Source organism: Haplochromis burtoni, unplaced genomic scaffold, assembly GCF_018398535.1.
Source record: "Haplochromis burtoni strain Fernald_Lab_line unplaced genomic scaffold, NCSU_Asbu1 Contig_1781, whole genome shotgun sequence".
In the NCBI taxonomy this organism is placed as follows: Eukaryota; Metazoa; Chordata; class Actinopteri; order Cichliformes; family Cichlidae; genus Haplochromis; species Haplochromis burtoni.
In genome coordinates this window covers 6,561-13,882 of record NW_024584142.1, presented here as the reverse complement: position 1 = coordinate 13,882, position 7,322 = coordinate 6,561, and the positions used below count along the sequence as shown (strand labels likewise).

The 7,322-nt window shown below is 40.1% G+C and overlaps 1 long non-coding RNA gene across 1 annotated transcript; it reads left to right on the top strand.

Annotated features, from left to right (window-relative positions):
• The first annotated feature begins 1,275 nt into the window (after nt 1-1,275).
• Nucleotides 1,276-4,917, top strand: LOC121813489. Its single transcript, XR_006053732.1, has 2 exons — nt 1,276-1,424; nt 4,662-4,917. It is a non-coding gene; the product is annotated as an uncharacterized LOC121813489 (long non-coding RNA).
• The last annotated feature ends 2,405 nt before the right edge of the window (nt 4,918-7,322 follow it).

The window sequence follows — 7,322 nt, the reverse complement described above, 5'->3', positions numbered from 1 at the left end:
AAATAAGGTCATAATTGTTTCCAGATGAGCAATTTGTATCTTTTGAGCTTGTTTTATTGAGACATGATAATGTAAGAAATATTTATCATGACAGTTGGACAGCAACCTAAAGTGCAAGCACTCTCTGTCAGTATATCATTTGACTGATTAGCACACTATAGAGTAGCTTATATTACATAAATCTGAATACGTTAAACCCAGGATGTCTGAGAATGTAACAGACCGATTCAGCTTCATCTCCACAAGGACAAACAGCCTACAGGAAGTCTTTCAAACCACATGCAGTGTGATGTATCACACCAGGGGTGTCTAACTGCAGGCCTCGAGGGCCGGTGTCCTGCAGGTTTCAGATCTCACCCTGGGTCAGCACGAATTCAAAATGATTTCAGTGAAGTCAAATTATTATGATTGGGAAACAGACTTCGGATGCAGTATTTCTCTTCATGTAGGTGTAATTCCCATCAGGCAAACATCACAAAGATCTCCCAACTGCTGTGATAGTTCTACGTGGTTTTGGGAAAATGAATAAAATCTCTTTAAAACAGAACATAAATAACGTTTGTTTTATATTACTGTATATCTCTATATATTGTGTATTACTTAACAGACATATTTTTTCTTTGTTTCATATTCTCTAGGTCACATGGCCGCAAACGTTAATACGTAAGATGTCTTATGGTACTACTTCATTCAACAATCTAATTTATCCTTTGTTTAATAAACAACCTGAAAAAACAACAAGGAAAAGTATCAACACATCCTTTAAAGCTAGGAGTTCCTTTCTAAATTAGGAAATGGATAATGTTTAAATAAAGTGTTTGGTCTACTTTAAAAAAAATCGAATCTGGAATAAAATAAACTCACATACAGTGCGGGCATATGAGTTTAATATCAAAGTAAGGAAAGGGATCAGTGATGATTCAGTGTAAACAGGAGAAGTGGTTTCAACACTGCTAGCTGTCCAGTGGATTGAAGATGCAAACCCGCTGAGATCTGTGTTATGCTCAGACTCGAGTTCATCATTGGCCAGTTTACAAGACAGTCACTCAGACTGCAGACCTGACATCCTGATAGAGATCCAGCAAACGTTAAGGCAGACGCATTTGTTTGAGAGGATTTGATTGATTTTCACATTTCAGTCAAGACTCCAACCAGTTGGTGGCGGTAAAGCACTATTTTGCTGTTTGCAAACCGTCAATAAATAATATCAAGAAGAAGAAGAAAAAGAAGACGCACCTGAAAAAAAGGTGGGCGGGACTATTCATTAGCGGAGTTTTGAAATAACTGGAGAAGATTAGAAACGTACACGTCTTCACCTGAGTAACATCGACAGAGTAACTCGCACTTTTTAATTTATTTATTTAATTATTCGAGTCGAAGGAGGAAATGCGAGATTGGATTTAACATGGGAGCTCCAGCAGCAGGTAAGGAAACACGAGAGCATCTCTAGCAAATTTATCTATAACAGTTACACTTTTAAAATGTATCAAAGTTTTGAAGGAAGGGTCTCGGTGGGGTTTGTTTACACGGATTACCTGTAGACCTGATTATTTGAAACATAGGCCTCGATTAATATGAGCAGATCTGGTGTGACAGACAGAAAGCGAGGAAATGTAAAGCAAATGTGTACTATGAAGTAACGTTAACCTCCTAAGACCCGAACTCTTCCATGGCATGCATTTTTTTTTATTTCTCTTTGATATTCGGGCATATTGGGACCCGATAAATGTAAAAACAAAGAATTAGCAGTTTATTTGTTTATTTTTTTACCTAATTTTTGTTTCTAAGAAAAATGAGAGCCACATAATGAGGATATTCGTTTAAAATTTCGATAGAACAGTAGTAGTAAACGTCTCCCGTAAGTCATTCAGTTTCGGTTTAAAACTTGATTTTTTTATTAAAGCATGTTTATTTAGGTTAGTTTATTTTTTTGTTTTTATTTTTTTTTTTTTTTTTGTTTTTAATTTTTTTTTTTTTTTTTTTTTTTTTTTTTTTTTTTTTTTTATGACTTTCTCTTTGTCTATTTTTCTTCTTGTTTTCTTTATGATTGTTGCCTTGCATGCCCTGTACAGGCTCTTGGTAAATGCATTGAGGAAATTAATGACTGGTTGTGCCACAATTTTCTCCAGCTAAACAAAAACAAAACTGAGGTAATAGTCTTTGGTGCCAAAGAAAAACGATTACAGGTCACCAGAGAACTTCAATCTATACACCTAAAAACCACAAACCAGGCGAGAAATTTGGGTGTAGTGATGGATGCAGACCTAAACTTAGAAAAACACATTAAGACAATAACAAAGTCAGCTTACTATCACCTCAAGAATATTTCAAGGATAAAAGATCTGATGTCTCAACAGGACCTGGAAAAACTAGTCCATGCATTCATCTTTAGTAGGCTTGATTACTGTAACAGCATCTTTACAGGTCTACCTAAAAAATCAGTCAGACAACTACAGCTCATTCAGAACTCTGCTGCTCGAGTCCTCACTAAGACCAAAAAAGTGGACCACATCAGTCCAGCTCTGAGGTCTTTACACTGGCTGCCTGTCCGTCAGAGGATAGACTTTAAAGTTCTGATGCTGGCCTATAAAGCTCTGAATGGTTTAGGACCAAAATACATCAGTGACCTCCTGACCCAGTATGAACCTTCCAGATCCCTCAGGTCATCTGGATCCGGTCTTTTATCAGTTCCCAGAGTCAGAACCAGACACGGAGAAGCTGCATTCAGCTTTTATGCTCCTTATATCTGGAACAAACTCCCAGAAAGCCTCAGATCAGCTGAAACACTCAGTTTATTTAAATCCAGGTTGAAGACTCACCTGTTCTCAGCTGCATTTGAATAAAGCACCAAATCCACACTTTTAAGCTTAAATTTCAAAACTTACATTTTAACTACTGATTTTATCTCTGATTTTATCTATTTTTTTTAATCAATTTTAAATCATGCTTTTTTTTTATTGTTTTTGTTTTTTAATGTGTCTGTAAAGCACTTTGAATCACCTTGTTGTTGAATTGTGCTATACAAAAACTTGCCTTGCCTTGCATGAATGACATAAATATAAGATAAGATAAGATAACCTTTATTAGTCCCACACGTGGGAAATTTGTTTTGTCACAGCAGAAGTGAACAGTGCAAAAGTTATATAGCAAAAATTAGAATACAATAAGAATAAAATACTGTACACAACTGTACAGAATAGAATAAAATAAAATACTATATACAGTAGAATAAATAGAATAAAATATACAATAGGGTAAAAATAGAATACAAATGCTTTATACAACTGAGTAAAAATACAAGGAGTTCTAATAACTTATCAAAGTGTGTTTAACATTCTGTATAATCAATTTGTATTATTATTGCCTTCAAATGACTTCAGCTGGGATAAGTGATGGATGGAGCGAGTGTTACTGCGGTCTGGGATTTTTTCAAACAGGGGGCTGGAAAGGAATTGCACTGGAGCACAGCAGTTAAATATAAGAAATAAAATGCATTTCATTGGCTATGGGACATATTTGTTAGACAAAACATGCACCTACAAATGACATGATGTTACTTTATTCAACAATATATATTTTATGCTAAATAAAAAAGCCTGAAACTAATATAGAAATACAAAAAGCAAATCAAAGTAAAACTGTTCCTCATTCACATAAACGGGGAAAGAGAAAATCTGCATAAAAACGGACATTTGACTTGTGCCATGGAAATGCAAGAACCAGCTAAAGCTACATATTTTTCTTTGCAAGCCATGTATGCATTTTTCAGAGTTTAAACAGTATTAAGATGGCACATGCCATTTACATTTTCACCTGTAACTTTCAAGTATTTGTAGTATTTTTCTATGGGCTGTGTCATATTTATATTGTCTATTCCAGCGGTCCCCAACCCCTGGGCCTCGGACCGGTACCGGTCCGTGAGTCGTTTGGTACCGGGCCGCGAGAGTTGAGGCTCAGGTGTGAAATGTATGGTTTTCAGGGTTTTTATCGGTTTTCAGCGTTATTTTGTTATCGTTTTATCGTTAACTCTGTTTTCCTGGGTCTTTTCACGTGTGTTATGAATAAATCTTCTTTTTTTCGGTACTAGTTTTATTTTGTTGTATTTATCCGCGACACCTTAAAGGTCGGTCCGTGAAAATACTGTCGGGCACAAACCGGTCCGTGGCGCAAAAAAGGTTGGGGACCGCTGGTCAATACCACAGGTGTCGAACTCCAGGCCTCGAGGGCCAGTGTCCTGCGGGTTTTAGATATGTCCTTGCACTGCTGATTTAAATGGCTAAATTACCTCCTCGACATGTCTTGAAGTTCTCCAGAGGCCTGGTAATGACCTAATCATTTGATTCAAGTGTGCTGACTGGTGTTATCTAAAACCTGCAGGACACCGCCCCTCGAGGTCTGGAGTTCGACACCCCTGGTCTATACTGTTGATTGAAAGTTTTGGGGTTTTTTTTTTAAGGTTACATAGTCACCCCTGCCAGCCATTGGCAGTGAATGAGTTAAACCCATTGACTCATTCACTGCCATTGACGGCTATAGACGTCAATGGCAGTGAATGAGTTAATAAATCATTTACCATTGTCGCATTAAAATAAACACTGTGAGGCACTGTGTTTATAAGAGTTTTAATTAGTTAATGAATTTTATTCTGTGTTTTCCACCAGGGGAAAACTCCAACAGCCAAAGTCGCTGTAAAATGTTTTGAATAGTTCATAACATTTTCAGTGGTCATTGAAAACAAAGGCAAGCTCAATTTCCCTTGATGGAGGAATTTGGATATATCGCTTAACATAAAAAATCAAGAAGTGAAACTTCGAGTGGAAGCGAAAGCACAGGAGAAAAAGAAGACTCCGAAGTTAGATCGTAACCTAATGATCCAGAATAAACCCGTGTCTCAGCCTCTAAACCAGTGTTTTAGAAGTTCATCCCTAAATTCTCAGTAAGCTTGTTTTTCAACTCTTGTATATCATTGGATGTTCATACCTGGGTGCATAACAGCCACTAGAACAAGATGTACAGTCCAACACGGAATAGAACAGCAAGAGCTGAACTAACTTCAGTTCAGGCAGCGCAAGATGCCCTTCGACCAACACAAGATGCCGTACAGTTCTTTCAGCCAACACAAGATGCTGTTCAGCCCCTTCGACCAACACAAGATGCCGTACAGTTCTTTCAGCCAACACAAGATGCAGTTCGGTTCCTTCCACCAACACAAGATGCCGTTCGGTTCCTTCGACCAACACAAGATGGCCTTCAGGCCCTTCAAACACAAGTACAGTTCTTTCAACCAACACAAGATGCCGTTCGGTTCCTTCCACCAACACAAGATGCCGTTCGGGCCCATCGACCAACACAAGATGCCGTTAGGGCTTTTCAGCCAAGACAAGATACCGTTCAGTTCCTTCGACCAACACAAGATGGCCTTCAGGCCCTTCAAACAACACAAGACGCCCTTCAGGTAAAACAAGACGCCCTTCGGGCAACGCAAGATGCACTTCGGGCAACACAAGACGCCCTTCGGGCAACACAAGATACCTTTCGGGCAAAACGAGATGACCTTCGGGTCCTTCAGGCAACACAAGATAACCTTCGGCTCCTTCAGGTAACACAAGATGACCTTCGGGCAAAACAAGACGCCCTTCGGGCCCTTCAGGTAAAACAAGATGCCCTTCAGGCACAACAAGATGCCCTTCAGGCAAAACAAAATGCCATTCATGCAAAGCAAGATGCACTTCGGGCCCTCGAGGCAAAACAACATGCCTCTCAGGTCCTTCAGGCAAAACAAGAAGCCATTCGGGCAACACAAGAGGCCCTTCAGGCGAAACAAGATTCTCTTCAGGCAACACAAGATGCCCTTCAGGCGAAACAAGATTCTCTTCAGGCAACACAAGATGCCCTTCAGGCGAAACAAGATACTCTTCGGGCAACACAACATGCCCTTCATGCAGCACAAGATGCCCTTCGGGCAACAGAACATGCCCTTCAGGCGACACAAGATGCCCTTGGGTCAAGACCAGATATCCGTCAGCCTCTTCAGGCAACACGAGATGGTCTTAATGACACTTGTTCACCTTTTGTTGACGAATCAGCAGCAGGTAGCAGTTCTGACTATGAAGAAGTCATGAAACGCATTAATATGGAGTCTGAAACTGTGTTGGATGATGATTAAATAAACTTTAATGAAAATCTGCTCCACTCTCAGCTTATCCTCTCTTTCACTTCTCCAGTAATTTCAGTGGGCCCTGGAGGACATCCTGCCTCTTGCCTTGTTCTCACAGCATGGTCTCACTGAGCAAAATGCTCTGTGCAAACAACGTCACACAAGTAAACAGCTCACCTGATATGCTGTTAAAGGTCTTCACACCTGTTATTAATGATGATTTTTAATGATGAAACCTAGTTTGCTCCAGTGCAGGCCTGTACCAGTGCAGTGTGACCGGCCTGGTGTTTTTAATGAAGGCAGAAGGAGACGTGGTTTACAGGACTGTCCCTTGGAACAGGAGGCTGCTGGCCCAACACCACAAGAAGCCTGCAGGACCCCTGTTTGACATCAAATGTCAGCAGCAGTCTGTGTGTCAGCTTTGTCTCCCACACTGTGAGCTCATCTCCACAGGTGGAGGTCAGTTCTTGCAGGTCGCTCATGTGAATGACGAAGGCATCGAGTTTATTAATCCTCACCTCAGGATGAAGACTCTCCTCCTGACCCAGTCCAAGCTTTGGTTCTGCTCTTCTACAAACCCCCAGTTGATCCTGATCCCAGATCCATCCTCAGTGTGTTGTTGCTTCCAAGGAACATCGTGATCCGTGATTTTGATGATGAGTACTACGACAGCTACTTCACGACATTCCAGGTGATTTTAAGAATCCTCACAGATGTTGACCTCAGTCTGAAAGATAAGAGCAGCTCCACCTGTGTTTTGGAAAGAGATGTCTTTTCTCCCCTACAGTGGGAACTTTGAGTCGTCCTCCTTCTGAGAGGCTGTTAAACACACGAAGCTGCTTCATTGAAGGGATATCAGGACCTGTTCTCAGCAGCCTGATCGACAAACTGCTGGAGAAAAAGGTGATAACTGATGCAGAGAGGGAGGCAGCAGATGCAATGAAAAACAGAGGGGAAAAGGCACGTTTTGTTATCAACACTGTGAGGAGTGAGTTCACTTTCTCCATGAGAATGATCACATCCTCTGTCAGCGCCTCAGGTTAAACTGAACGGATATTTTATGGATCATAATGTGTTTCTTTAATGACGCCAAAGTCATTTTTATCTTTCTTTGACAACTGAAGTGAGTGAAGAAAGACATTTTTTTTTAATTTTATTCTGAAAC